Consider the following 15,455-nt stretch of genomic DNA (forward strand, 5'->3'; position numbering starts at 1 on the left):
GATTAAGTCTTAATCATAGTGTCAAATTTCTCATAGTTTCTTGTAAACCTCATTTGCTCACAACTTTTGATTTCGAATTCCATTTGGAAATCCAAGACCATAGTTGGAAAAACTGAATTGAGCTCGACTGCATTGACTAGGGCTATAAAAACTTTATATTTTAGACCCCTAATCTTGATTAGTGTTATAGATCATGTTAAACTAAGCTACATTAGTTGCGGATTGGTATAATTAGTTTAGTTATTTAATTAGTGTATTGCATGTTAGGCACAATTGTAGGTCAATGTGATCCTATGTACATTCTACATAGGCTAGTAGTTGAGTTAATCACTTTGGTTTAAGCCTTAAATCAAGGGGATTAACATAATCTTTGCTTGATGTATCTTGTTTAGTGTATAATCTATTTTTCCAAGCATTGGTTTGAGATTGTGTACATTGATTCATATATAATAATAAACAGTAAGTGGAGTAAGAACTCCCTATCCTCCCTAACTCAGAGGTGGATGTGTTTTTGACCCTATAAGCTATCCCTTTCTTGTCCTCTTGATCGGTCATCCATATCTATGTGTGTATATGTGTTGTTGTTTTATTTTTATACACACTTGATGCTTTGATGCATTGTGTTGTCTAGTTATACTTTCAGGAGCTAGAGCCTATTCTAGCACATCCTATTCGGTGTCCTATTTGGTTTTTAGACTATAGGATTACTTTGGAGATCATAAGGACAAGGAGAATCAGCCCAAGAAAGCTTTAGGATGGATGTTGAATCTTGGGAGAAGAACAACTCATGCAACTTGAACTACTATAAGCTGTCCAGAAAAAACTAGTTGTCTAGTTTCTAGCTTGGTATAGTGGTTAAGTAAAGGTGAAATTTCTATCCCACCCTTGCACTACACATTTTTTATTTAGAAGTCATTCCAAACACCTCCAAGCATGCATTTTTATGTGGTCTTTTACTTATAACATCAGTCTCTTCTTGGACATTAAGATATTGCAGACATATTATTTAGATTAGACACCAGTGATATAGGTAGCTAGTGGAAAACTAGCCAATCTAGCCTGTCCATTATGTGTAGGTGATGGAGTCATAAGCCAAATCTATCCCATAGCTTTTGGATGGTCTTTGAGTTGAATTATAAGAGGTTTTTACCCCTTCACTGAGAATTTTAAATCTTTTTAGAAACTTGTGACTAACTTTTCTTTGAAGAAATGATTGTATCTATAGAGATTACAATCTTTTTGTCAATGCTACTAAAAGAATCCAATGAGAATGTTAGGGCATACATAGTTCTTTCCTTTTATTCCTTCAATACCTTGATGAGACATAAGTGGGTCTTACAAAATGGGACTTTGATGTTTGACTTGCCATTTGATTTTGTGCATTCTTATTGTCATTGTGTAAACTAAAGCTATGTCAATCACTCTAGATAGTGCATGCCAATTTTCTTGTCTCACTAATAACCACCAAAGTCGCCAAAATAAGTATGGTAAAAGACCCACTTGTAATAGTAACCTAGCCTCTAAAAGTAAATATGGCACCTTTTAAACTGATAGATAAATTTTCCCAAATGAATGTAAGCTATCCTACATTTGGGCAAAATCTACTTTGTGTTCTCTGTGTGATTACCCTCCATACTTTTTAATTAATTTGTGTTATGTGTGTGATTACCCTCTAAAGTTTTTAACTACTCTGTGTTATGTATGCGATTACCCTCTAGATTTTTCCCAAAGGAATGTAAGCTATCCTGAATTTGGGAAAAATCTAATTTGTGTTATGTATGCGATTACCCTCTAGATTTTCCCAAAGGAATGTAAGCTTTCCTGAATTTGGGAAAAATTTACTTTGTGTTCTATGTGGGATAAATTTTTAACTAATTATGAAGAACCTAGATTTAAAAGGCTATATTACTTGATATAAAGCTAAATTATCCTTACATGTGAAGAAGGAATTGATGGTGGCATGAACTATTTTGTACTTGTAGGAGTTGTACAATTTTACAAAAATATCAAAGCTAGATTTCCTAGGTAGTTTCTTCCTTTTGGTGAGGAGGGATCTTATGAGTAATAAGACTTTCTTTCTTTCTCCTTATCTAAGTTTTAACTCAATATCAAAGTTAGATTTCCTAGGTAGTTTCTTCCCTTTTGAGGAGGGATATTATTAGTTATAATGTGAGTTAAGAAAAAATGGCATAGTTCTCTCTCTCTCTCTCTCTCTCTCTCTCTCTCTCTCTCTCTTTCTCTCATAAGCATTAAACCAATATGCAATAACTACTAAATTGGAGTATCATCATCCTCTTTCACCCTTTGGTGGTACTCATGACTTCTAGATATAGCAAATAAGTGGCCTTCATATACTTTCCACATGACTTCGAGATATAGCAAATAAATGGCCTTAATATACTTTCCACATGACTTCAAGATATAGCAAATAAATGGCCTTAATATACTTTCCACATGACTTCGAGATATAGCAAATAAATGGCCTTAATATACTTTCCACATGAATGATTACTTACAACTCCAACAACTTATCCTTTTTTGAGTGTGGATGGTATGAACAATCTAACTAAATAATTACCAAGGAACAGTATTTTCATTTGAGGGAAATAATCCCATTTATGGCTTGCATACAGTACCTCAGATGATATGGCATGAGGATAAAGTAATAAAGGTCGTGTTTTCCCTTTCTATAATTATGCATGATGAATCATTGTTTTTAGCCTCTAATTAGTACAAGAATTGTGTATAGCCCTATAACATTATTACTAATAAGAAAGGTTGGGTGATATTATGGTGGTATGAACATGGAGGAAAGGCGAAGGTATAGGGTTTGAATCTTACTCTCATGAATGCATGTATTATTTGTATACATTTATTTTCTTGGTATTATTCTATTTAGTAATATGAAAAATAGCATTGGCCCATTAAGTAATCAAAAATACATAACATAAAAACCACATAGTTTTCTACATCAATTCCATAAATCCCTACCTTATCTCTATAATCTATATCTAGTCTATTTAGTAATACTAAATAGCATTGTTCCATGTGTATTTGTGGGCATAGCCTTGTGTAATTTTGGGCTTCTAACCTGTGATACCTCCAACCCCTAATTATAGAGTACACAAGCAGTGAAAACTATTTTAAAGGGAAGAGGGACTCACTCAGGGCCTCCCCTACATTGTCTAATAAGAGGCTATCCCAGTGGCTACCCCAACTAGAAAAAATCCCTTATCGAGAAATGTGGGTAATTTCTCCAAGTAGTTATACACTTCTACTCTTCTAGGGGTCTCTTCTATAGTCTAAACTAGCGGTCTCTCAAGGCTCAATTGGGAAAGCTCTCAACTTAAAAACCATAAATGATACCTCTAGCTGTAAACATCCAATAAAATATACCTCAAAACTTGTGAAAAAGGGACAAAACCTTGTGAGCAATAACATTCTCTAAGAGTTTAGATGTAGTCTATGCTATAATGAACAAATCTTATTCTCTACATATTGATGTAGTGTAGACTTTCATTGAGGAAAAATATGTTTAGAGTAATCTAGGAAGCCACCCCAAAAATGATCCATGCATTCCAATGTAAACATGACCATAACCCCTAGTCAAGCAAACATGCTAGACATCAAACTATCTCTAGACCATATCTCCATAATTAGGGTTATTGGTTTGAGCCCATACCCCTAGCTAGCACTAGGATGTTAAAGCACAGACAATTTTTGAATACATGCACACCCCTTTTTGAAAATAATAGTTTCTAAAAAAATTTATTGTTTTAAAAAATGGGTGTGCATGTATTCAAAAGTTGCATGTAATTGGTTTCTGATTGGGTACAAAGGGGGAGGAAATCCCAAGCCCCCTAGCTAGCACTAGGATGTTAAAGTACCATGTTAAAGTATGCACACTTTTTGAATACATGCACACCCATTTTTGAAAACAATAAGTATCACATTCATATATGCCTCAAAACTTAAACATGATATTTCATCATAAAACATCATCAATATCCATCACCACCACAAAAATCATGACCCGAGGCTCTATACTCGCAATAAAGATAATCACTATAATCATCAAGACACGGGGTTTTATACTCGTAATCAAGATAATCATCATGATTATATTATGACCGAGGGCTCTATACCCACAATCATAAGATCTTTGTCCCTGTGTTGCTTAGGGAAGTCCTGACCAACACTAGTGCTTGGGGGGGGTCTACACTCCCACCAGTCGCCACACGGTCCATTTTTGTAACCACATCTCTTCAATTCCAAAGATTTTTTCTTTACCTTGTTCTAAGGCCATCATCCATGATAACTATTTCTCTTAAATAGTTTCTCAAAATAGATATAAATTTCACTTATAATTTCACTATACCCACATCCCTATCTAACACTAGGGTTCACTTTTCAAGTCAAAGTCTAATGAAGATATGCATCAACTTACTAGAAAATGGGATTTCCATCTTGGTAAGATGTTTTCAATATTTAATAGCATTCTCCAAGATCAGTTGCTTATACCTTTACGTACTTGAAATATTCTAATAGTCACAATAGTCTCAACACTATGGTCTCATTTATGGTCTTAAAGGTACCTTAAAAGCACTCTACAAGCACTTAATAAGCATTCATGAAACAATTTACTAGTAATTTTCAAAAGATCTTTTGCTATGGGTCCAAGTTTTTATTGGTCAATTCTTAAAGCCCTACTAAGTCCAATGCTTAAAGTCATGCTAAGGCTACAAGACCGACCAAACCTTGAAGAAAAAGCTATAAAAGTTTCTTCTTCCTAAAGCACAAGGTCTCACCTTGGCTAAAAGGTTCTATTTTCTAAAAGGATTAGTGGAGTTACCTCCAAGATGATTGGGATCTATAGCTATAGCAAGTACTTCTTACATTTATGTAACAAATCTTATCCTTATTTTGCTAATGATGTAAACATTAAGAGAACTATCAAGAATTCCCAAATTTTGTGTTAATTAATACCTAATGTTGTTTGAACTCATACTACTTTCCCAAATACTTTTTGATAGACATTACTATTAATACTTCTCCCGTTAGAGTGAGGAGGATTGATTCAATCATATAAGAGAAACTAAGTATCAAGGTCTCTATATGGTAGGATCCTCTAGAGTCTTTACCCTTACTTAACCCCAAAAGAATTTTACTTCTTAGATGGAAACTAACCCTTTTGTTACTAAGTGCTATGAACCTTGTATTCTCTTTTCTTGAAAGCATTAGACATAAGAAGTAAAGAGTGCTCTTTCTACCTTTATTTTTCTTGAGTGTGTCCTACATGGATCATCTAAGGTGTCTTATATGTAAAGAGTGGCTAGTCAATGTAAGGGGGATACCAAGGGAGTAGCTAAGTGTCATTAAAAGGGGATGATCCATACAAAAGGGGTATTATAATCTATTCATCACCTTAAAGTCATTTCTCCCTTCCCTTCTCTCTTTATAGGCCTAAACTACCTTATGCCTAATTATTATCATTAAGTGTTAAGTTTTTCTTTTGGAAAATGCTAGGCACATGAGATAAGGGAAATCACCTTCCTTACTATTCCCATTTATTTAGATGCATCCATTTCTTCGGGACATTTGGTGCTTCCTTACATCAAGGACCTCTTGGTTCTCCTTTAAGTCCCTACATCTACCATGATAAAAATCATTACTTCAAGCTCCGAAACATAATTTAAAATCTCTATAAGAGGATTTATGCATAATTGAGGGTAAAGAACACTAGGTTATTGTGCACACCTTGTCATGATCTTGGCCCATAAAAATCTTCAATTTTTGGTGTAACTTTTGTTCGTAATTTGATCCTTAAACTAACCTTAATCATGCTAAACAATCCCCAAAAGTTATCTCATTAGTATCTCTCACTAATTAAAAGACATGGTCAAAAGTGCACCACTAGTGAGCTAGTGTAGCCTTTCTTAGTGATTTGGGCCGATTTCTACCGGGGTGATTTTTGCTACCTAAAAATTGAAAACAAACCATGATTACTCTAGCTAAATGTGTGTCTTTCATCAAAATCCATCCTGGATCTCTTAACATGCACTAAGTTGCCAATTTTATTAATCTTTAATTTACCATCAAACAAGATTAACCCATGGGGCTTGAGGATTTAGGCATGATATTTCAACTCCTAAGATCACAAGATCTCTAATTCCTATTGGAGTCCCAAAATCAAAATTATCATCATAAAGAAAGAAAGAAAAGATATGATCATCATACCTCCAAAATTAGAGATCTGTATTTTGACCATAACACTTGAGTAAGGAAACTCAAATTATAGTGCTCTTTGGCTTGTTGCAAAGCTTAGACACAAATGCACAAGTTCATGTTTATGAGGTGATTCCTAATTTTGCCTCAGGGTCAAAGTTGCACTTGAAGGCATGCAGACTAGCCCTTTGGCATGAGAGAGGAGACAATTGTGTGGAGAATTGGGGAGGGGAGACTTATATACGCCTCATCTATGCATGCATGTGCATGGCCAACTCCACTTGTATGGCCACTGAACTCATGTGCTAACTGCACTATCACTAGTTTGCATGGCCACTTACCCCACCCTAACTGCACTATCACTAGTTTGCATGGCCACTTACCCCACCCTAACTCCACTAACACTAACATTAACTTAATTAGACTAGGACTAACTCATCTAGGCCTCTCACTTAATTAGACTAGGACTAACTCATCTAGGCCTCTCACTTAATTAGACTAGGACTAACTCATCTAGGCCTCTCACTTAATTAACTAATTGTAGCTCTAGTTGACTCACCTGTCACTTAGTTAACTAATTGTATTAATAACTAACCTTTAAATCCACTTAAATTAATATTTAGAGTTTAAATAAATTCATTAATTCAACCATCCAATATGACTAAGGTCTTAAACATACATTAAAAAAATTCATTTTATTACCCCAAGACTTCTAGCTCCTTCACACTCGCCTCACCCCAAGCCCAAAAAAAATTAGAGGGGCCTTACATTCTCTCCCCCTTAAAACATTTGCAACACCCTCATCTCGAGCTCTAGGGTAGGTTAACTATCCAATTTTTTTTTTTCTAGATCTTAACAACACCATAGGCATGGTGAGTCTTCCAAGGTCAAAATTATCCTCATATATAAGGTGCCCTTTTTATCCAAGAATACAATAATCTTTATTAAACTTGGTAATCCACAATAGTATGGAAAAGATGAACTTCCATCAGTGGTAGTCAACACATTTTTCCTCTCTCAAATAATCTCTAATTTCATAAACTTCTTAACCATAGTGTTAATAAAATCTTAGTCTAAATTATTAATCTCTTAATATCCAACCACAAATAAAGGGAATGCCTTTCAACCACAATTAATCTCAGGTCAGTCCTAGCTAATAAAAAAGGCTCATAGTCATACAAAACATCCAAGTGATTGAAATTCAAGCCTTGGCTAATCTTGTAATCTGAAAACATTTATCAACTGATCAAATAGTTAAGTCATATTAATAATCCTTATTGTAGCCTACACCATTTCGAGTCATCTCAATAACAGTTTTGCATGGACTTACAATTCAAATAGGGAGAGTAAATCAAACATAGCATTTTGAGTCATCTCAACAACACTTTTTTGTGGACTTCAAACACAAACAGGGAGAGTAAATCAAACTTAGCAAATACCATGATTCCAAACATAATTAAACTCTCATAGTCATGCAGTATCAAAAGTTTCCTTCAACACGAGAGTAATCCATCCAAAAAAGAATAAAAAAATTTGAGTTTAATCCATTTCTATTTTTAGTTTTATTTCTTCATCTATAAGGTTTCACACTTTGGGTATCAAGAATATCTTATTCTTGTCAAAGAGTATTCTAACCCTTACTCTTTGTACACGCATCTTATGTGTGCATCCACCACAAGATACAAGTACAACTTCTGGGTGGCTATCTTAGGACATGAGGATATATCCAAAGCACCTCTATTTCAAGTAGGGATGCTCGATCTATTCTCATGTGATAAACAATTAGTTCCCCTGAAATTCCAACAACTTAACCTAGTCATCTTTATAACTTGCAAAATGGCACAAGATAAGAAGGGTGTTCTTAATTTGATCTCTATGTTTCCTCTTTTTTCTCACATTCTAAATAGTGTTACTGAAGAATTGGGTGAGTTCTAAGAGAGAATTCAACAAACCCTAACCAATAATCATACCCTTCTAGTTGAATAAAGGTCATATAGATGAGCACATTGAAGGAAACTCCAAAAAAATAATTTTTTGTGTATTGTAATTATGGCAAGTCTAGCAGTTGACTAGCTTTAAGGCCCATATCTAGCATCCAAGGAACATGATTTATTAACTATTTAAAAATTTATCCAAGTACTAGGGCTATATGAAGGATTTGGCTTTACATGCCCTGAAGTGAAGGGAGTCTTCTTTAATCATGCCCTCATGTCTTCATTGCTTAATCTCTTATTCCTTTATTAGTGGATGATCTAAGGTCAATGAAAGAGTGAACATGCTAAAAGATCATTCACCCCATGCTATCATAGAGTTTGGAGTCACCAATGTTAGGTTACTAGCACTTGATAGCACACTCTCACAGTATCTTAACCACAAGGTTCTAGACCAATTTTCTCAATGCTTGATTTGATGTCTCTTATAGAACTAAGCTTGGTTGCCTTGTTTTAAGGTCCATAATCACAAGGGTTCTTTGTACTAAAGCATACCTTCTTAATCAATTCTTTTAAGAAACCTAAAATCTCTAAGTCGCTCAAGTAGCCTTAATTGAATTAAGATACCAGGTAATTCTTATTCCTCCTAAAGTGGATCAGGGTGAATGCTTTCAGACTTTGACTTCTTTGTTCACCAAGGGATTATTAGCTTACTCTATAGTAATTTTGACTATCGAATTCTACGAATTACTCAATGGCTCTTTAGAGCGTACTTGTACACTCCAAAGAGCATACTATCAAATTCTAAGAATTCCTCAATATGGTAAGATGGAAATCCCATTCTAGTAAGTTGATGTATATCTTCATTAGAATTTAACTTGAAAGTGAACCCTAGGGTTAGATAGGGGTGTGGGTATGATGAAACTCTAAGTAAATTTTGGATCTGTTTCTATGATGAATGAGAAACTATTTAAGATAAATAGGTATGGACGATGGCCTTGGAACAAGGTAAAGAAACCATCCTTGGAATGGAAGAGATGTGGTTATGAAAATGGACCATGTGAATCATGGTGGAGATTCATATCAAAATACCAAGCTGTCTTGTCATTTGTTTGATGTATTTGCTTGAAGCACAATTTAATGTTTTATGATTTTTTTTTGGGATAATGTTGTTGTGGTAGAGTCATCTGTGAAGGTCCCTCATAGGTAAGACGTTTTTCGTGTGATTTTCATCCACCGACGGATGCTTCATACGAAGGCATTCCTACGAGGACCTAATGTATCTCAGACAAATGTCGGTCCACTCCTTGTTTGTGCCTGAATGATGCATGTGTCAAGGATTCTAGATGATGATGGAGCATGTTGTGTTGCAAAATGGCTCCTCCTTTAGTGACTTGGGATACTACACTACAAGAAATTATTATTTTCAAAAGTGGGTGCATGTATTCAAAAGTGTGTGTAATTTAACATCCTAGTGCCAACTAGGGGGCTTGGAAATGTCCTCCCCCTTTGTACCCAAACCCAAACCAAGAACCCTGATTACCGAGTCCATCAATTGTGTGGTTGGGTGATGGCTAACCCATGGGTCAAATGGGGTTAGTCAACGGATTTGGGCAGGTCGATTGAAGTGAGGAGAACTAGGAATACAGAAGAAAGATAAAGGTAGCTAAGAGGTTTACGACAGGATATATCTTCTATAATTTTTAAGTTGAGAGCTTTCCTAGTTGAGCCTTGGAGAGTCACTAGGTTTAATTACTTTTCAATAGAATTATATAATATACCCCCATAAGAGTAGAACTACTTGGAGGATTCACTCGCATTTCTCGACAATGGATTTTTCCAGTTGAGCTTCATGGGGAGCCACTAGGATAGTGTCTTATTTAAGACAATATAGGGGAGGCCCGGAGTGATCCCCTCTACCCTCTAGGTTAGTTTCTTGCTCTCATGTGTACTCTAGAATTAATAAGGGGATAGGGTGTCACACATTTGGTATCAAAGCCATCAAGTTAATTTTCTCAGGGAAAAGATGCTTTTCAATCATAAAGGTTAAACCCTCGTTAAACCTAACCCGCGGAGATGTAAAATTATCCCACTCTTGGGCACTATGGGTAAGGATTATTTTTTAACTCATGATGACTCCTCAAGGAAGATTTAAGCTTGTTTATCCAGACCTAGATGGGAGAGACTTGATCTTTTCCCTTACGGCATAAGAATTGAAAAGGAGGAATGGAGAAACTCTTATTTAGAGTCTTTCATGGACAAATCTAAAATTGATGAGATGAGTTATAGTTTCAACCCAAATGATTAGTATGAGGCTTTACTATATAAAGAATAAGCAATTATCCTCTCACTTAATGGCTTTTAATAGCCCAAATTATTAGTATGAGGCTTTACTATATTTGAAGAATAAGCAATTATCCTAGCACTTGATAAGAGTATCAATGATGGAGCAAGGTCGAGATTATCATTCAAGAATTCACATTGTGTTTCTAGGGTTAAATAATTCTAGAAGAACAATTAGACATGTAGGAATTTAAGAGGTAGGGTGCCTTGACCTTGTAGAAGGCAAGTATTTCCACTATGCACCTCGAAGGATAGATTCTAAACTCTATAGAAAGGATATGTTGAGGAGCTTAAACTAATGCAACCTCTGGCATGAGGACGCTGAAATCAACTTGAGAATGAGTGTACAAGTATGCTCCAAATTTAGGGTCTTAAAGGTACCCTAAAATAATTATAAAAGCATTCATAAAACATTCTACTAGTATGATGGGTGAAGTTTTGTATTGGGGCCAATGATTAAAGCCATACTAAGGTCATAAATTTGTCTGAAGAGACCGAACAACACTTTAAGAGAAAGTCATGAACGTTTCTTCTTCCTAAATCAAAAGGTCTCACCTTGGTTAGAAGAGTCTATTTTCTAGAAGGATGAGTGAATTCACCCTCCAAGATGATTGGAAAACTATAGCAAGTACTTCTTATACTCATGTAACAAATCTTAACCTTTTTTCTAATATATAAATTGAATCCCCAAATAGTAATGCAAGGGCCCCAAATCTGACATCTCAAACAATGACTGTAAATCAGCCTTAAAGGTTGAAATCTGATCTATATCAAGTCTCGTGAGCAGCATGTCATCAACGTATAGAACGATGACCAAAAATGTGTCCTTACTTTACATAGAGGGTACTCTCTCTTGGACTATTACAAAAATCATTTGCAACCAAGTATGCATGAATTTTCTCATACCATACTCTAGGAGCCTGCTTAAGGCCATAAAGAGCCTTTTTCAACTTGCATACTTTAGACTCTTCTCCTTTCACAGCAAAACCAGGAGACTACGATACATACACCTCCTCATGTAAATCACCATTCAAGAATGCAATCTTAATGTCCAACTGATATACATTCCACCCATGATGTGCTGCCAAAGCAATGAGACACCTATGGTAGTCATACGAGATGTGGGTGCAAAGGTCTCATCATAATCAATGCCCTTTTGCTGGGCATACCCCTTTGCAACAAGTCTGGCCTTGTAGCGACCAATGCTACCATCTGTTTTGCGTTTTAACTTGTAAACCCACTTAGTACCAATGGCCTTCTTGCCATGAGGTAGATCTGTCAAATACCAGGTGTCATTCTTGAGTATAGAGTTATACTCATCCTGGATAGCATGCATCCAATGATCATCATCTTGTGCTTCCTCAAAGGAAACAGGTTCCTCCTCATTACATAAAGTAGAAATGAGAACATGATCCACATGAGAATAATTTGCATGATGAGAATCTACATGTGTTCTACTAGGTAAAGGAGCTGCCAACTTGCTATCCCCTCAATGTCTGCACAAGCTATTTTGGCATACGCCTACATTCTTCTATGGTTACCCTCTCCTCATCCAGTACATCCTCAATAATGGCCTCATTAAAAGGCTGATTTGCAGGCTGATTTTGCACCTGCAAAGGCTAAATTTTAGCACTTAGTTGAGCATTCATTTGCTCTACATATGGCTGCCCTCCATTAAACAAAAGTAGAAGCGAATCAAACATGTCCTGTGAGGATACATTCTACTATTTTTTGCATGAAAGCATGGTTTGAACTAAGTTTTCGACAAAAACTTTACTTACCAAAATCCACTTTGAGGCCAGATGGTAAAGTCTATATCCCTTGCTTTCTGAACTGTATCCCACAAATATGCATTTAACTGCCTTATCATCAAGCTTACTACGTTGTACAAGAGCATAATCAAGATAACCAAAAACAGGCAAATGAGCCACAGAAGGCTACCTCCCATGCCAAGCTTCATAAGGAGTTTTAGACTGCAAGGCCTTGGTAGGGCATTTGTTCAACACATAGTTTACGCACATAGTTGCCTCTAACCAAAGACCATGAGGTAAATCTTGGGCTTTCACCATACATTGTGCCATCTCCATGAGAGACTCGTTCTTCCTCTCAACCACACCATTTAGCTAAGGTGTGTATGGCATTGTACATTGATGCCTTATGCCTTTTTCAGCCATATATGCATGAAATTCCTTGGACATATACTCCCCCCCTCGATCTGAACGAAGGGTCCCAACTTTACATTCACATGCATTTTCAGCCATGGGTACAAAGTGCCTAAAGCACATAAAAGCCTCTGACTTCTGCTTTAATGTATACACCCAGCTATATCTGGAGTAATCATCAATAAAAGTGATGAAGTAGAGATACCCCCCAATAGATGGTGTCCTCATAGGACCACATACATCACTATATATAAGCTATAATTTCTTAACACCTCTCACAGATCCATACTTGGTTGGACATATACTCTCCTCCCCTCGATCTGAACGAAGGGTCCCAACTTTACATTCACATGCATTTTCAGCCATGGATACAAAGTGCCTAAAGCACATAAAAGCCTCTGACTTCTGCTTTAATGTATACACCCAGATATATCTGGAGTAATCATCAATAAAAGTAACGAAGTAGAGATATCCCCCAATAGATGGTGTCCTCATAGGACCACATACATCACTATATATAAGCTATAATTTCTTAATAGCTCTTATAGATCCATCCTTTGGAAATGATGCCTGATGCATTTTACCAAGAATACACCCCTCACATACATGTCTAGCAAGGGTCTCAAGAGTTGGCAACTCAAACACCATATCATACCTTTGAAGGTGTAACAAACTGGCATAATTCAGATGGCCAAATCGTGCATGCTATAATTCTACATCACTCATAGCACGAGTCATAAAGACTGAGCAAGCATCATGCTGCAATTTCTCAAATACATCCATCTTGTATAGGCCATGAGACAAGGTACCTAAGATAATGATAGAATAACCATCATTTCTATCCTGAACTGTACATATGTCATCCACAAATTTCACCATCAAGCCTAACAAAGCTAAGGCTGAAATTGACAGCAAGTTCTTCTTAATGCCTAGCACATATAAAACTTTAGAAAGAGTAAATGCGCCCCCATTTGCCTCTGCCAACTCCTTTGACAGGATATGAGAAACCATTTTCACATGTGATGGTTCCTGCACTTGGGACAAATTCCAGAGATGAGAACAATTTTTTTTGTGAAGTAATGTGCTTACTAGCACCACTGTCAAAGTACCAAGCATCCGATTCTGCCACTACCATGCATACATCATGAACAGAAGAGTCATAACTGCAATGTACAGTCCATGCCCAATCATAACTGCAATGTACAGTCCGATTCTGCCACTACCATGCATACATCATGAACAGAAGAGTCATAACTGCAATGTACAGTCCATGCACAATCATCTTGAGCAAAACTTGTAGATTCTTTCTTCTCTGCACTTAGTGCAGATGCATCAGTCATCTCACAGCCATGCCCGATTCTTTCTTTTTCTCCTTCTCTAGCCTTTTCTTGCACTCATTTATATAGTGCCCTAGTTTCCTACACAATAGTGACACTTGCCCTTCTTTTTAGGCTTATCATCTTCTTTCTCTGCATCCTTACCTAAGGATTCTGATTTTGGCTTATAGCCACCATGCGAAGAAGCTTTACCTTTGCCTTTCTGACTAGCAACAAAAGCTTGGTCACCAACTCCCATAACAGATGTGTTTTGCCTAGACTGCTCTTCTTGCAAGAGTACTGAAACCAGCTCATCAAATTTAAGGGCATTTGGATTTTCCTTCATCACGAGTCTAAGGGTAGAGGCAAAACTCTGATAAGAATCCGGCAATGCATTGAAAACTGTGGGCACCAATGTACTATCAGGATATATCTCATCCACACTAGCGAGCTGCTCCTTAAAATCTTTAATATAGGTCAAGAAGCTGTCTATTAAGTCTCCCTCATTCATGTGCTCAGACTCCACCTGATTGTGCAGATATGCAACATGTGCTTCATTGCGCACATGGTCTAATACAGCAAGTGCATCCCATGCGTGTTTTGAAGTCCTACATGATCGAATATGAGAAATAATGCTTCGCTTCACAGAAAGTGCAAGCAATGCATGTGCCTGTGCATCTCTTCCATCCCATCTCATTTGAGCAGTATTGGGAGGTACTGGTGGTGTATATGGAGGAGCCACATCTGTATCATATTCTACTTCAGATGTACCTGCAGCACTTGGTTGCACTGGTAGTTGTGAAACAAGATGAGTTACCATTGACCACATTCCAAAGGCCTTTAGCAACCAGTACATGCCTCATCATATAGAACCACACTGGGTAGTTAGTCCCATCAAGTTTGTCCTTGGCAGACAACATGCTGAATACATCACTACTGCGAGCCATGACTGTCTACCAAATGCAAAATCTTTCAACACACTGCAAGTACTCAGTATTCAGTGAATGCAACCCCAGATGGCTGCCAACTAACTGAATCACCTGCAAAGTGTATGAAAAAATAACACAGAATAGAGAATAGAGTGTTATTTTTTGAAGGTCTAGCCTAATTTTGGAATATTCTTGACCATTCGCATTTGCAGGGAAATGTCACTACATCAAGGTGAAATTTTATATATATGACAAAAGTGTACTTAAAGAACACAAAAAATAATTAATAATTCTTATATGATTAGAGGGATGTTACATAACCTTTTATAGCAATGTTTATTGTTACATCAAGATTCCCTTATAAAATATTGATTGAGGCCTTCCCACATTTATTGGAGTCAGCTTTGACTTTAGCAATTTGCTTAACACATCATATCCCCTTGGGGCCTCTCATTACCATAAGATTTCACTTACCATCTAAGCATAAATAAAGGTAGTGTAGACACTATTTTAATTTGAATTCTCCTACCACCAAATTAATAGTTCTTA

The sequence above is a fragment of the Cibotium barometz genome, chromosome 3 (genome assembly GCF_041138505.1).
Source record: "Cibotium barometz isolate CiBa-2024 chromosome 3, ASM4113850v1, whole genome shotgun sequence".
Classification (NCBI taxonomy): Eukaryota; Viridiplantae; Streptophyta; class Polypodiopsida; order Cyatheales; family Cibotiaceae; genus Cibotium; species Cibotium barometz.